The sequence below is a fragment of the Myxocyprinus asiaticus genome, chromosome 27 (genome assembly GCF_019703515.2).
Source record: "Myxocyprinus asiaticus isolate MX2 ecotype Aquarium Trade chromosome 27, UBuf_Myxa_2, whole genome shotgun sequence".
Classification (NCBI taxonomy): domain Eukaryota; kingdom Metazoa; phylum Chordata; class Actinopteri; order Cypriniformes; family Catostomidae; genus Myxocyprinus; species Myxocyprinus asiaticus.
In genome coordinates this window covers 45,143,455-45,144,066 of record NC_059370.1, presented here as the reverse complement: position 1 = coordinate 45,144,066, position 612 = coordinate 45,143,455, and the positions used below count along the sequence as shown (strand labels likewise).

The 612-nt window shown below is 39.7% G+C and overlaps 1 long non-coding RNA gene across 1 annotated transcript in view; it reads left to right on the top strand.

The window, feature by feature from the left end:
- Positions 1–44: 44 nt before the first annotated feature.
- The window catches only part of LOC127418131 (uncharacterized), a 2,197-nt gene continuing 1,629 nt past the window's right edge, over positions 45–612 (top strand). The window contains exon 1 of the long non-coding RNA XR_007893370.1: positions 45–196. This is a non-coding gene — a long non-coding RNA (uncharacterized LOC127418131). The remainder of the gene's footprint in view (positions 197–612) is intronic.

Below are 612 nucleotides of genomic sequence, written 5' to 3'. Positions count from 1 at the left end.
GACCCCCTGCGGAGCAGCTTGAGGAATTTCAGGATAGTAAACGAGAGACTGCTGACCTCACGAAACGCTATAAATTCTCTTGATGAAACGCAAACAGTGGACTTATGACCGCGGGGAGATGCACAGAATCGTGAGCTGGACCAGACTGAACAGAACCTTAGTGATCTGGATCTAATTTAATAAACCACAGCAGAACGTGAGCAACACACAAACCCACTGACCTGCACATTAAAGGGATAATTCACCTAAAATAAAAATTTGCTCATCATTTACTCACCTTCATGACGTACTGTCTTTCTTCTGCAAAACACACACAAAGATATTTTGATGGAGATATGCTGTGTTTTTGTCAGTACAATGCAAGTCAATGGGGTCCAAAACTTATCAAATATCTTTGTGTGTGTTTTGCAGAAGGAAGGAAGTCATACAAGTTTGAGCCGGCATGAGAGTAAATGATGAGAGAATGATTACGTTTGGGTGAGCTATCCCTTTAAGAACTTTCTTAATTTTTGTCTTATTCTTCCCTGGACATATATTTGTTCTTTGAGATTCATCGATTAATATCTTGATGCAGTTAGGAGTGATCTAGTTTTGTTACATCATGACGATCAC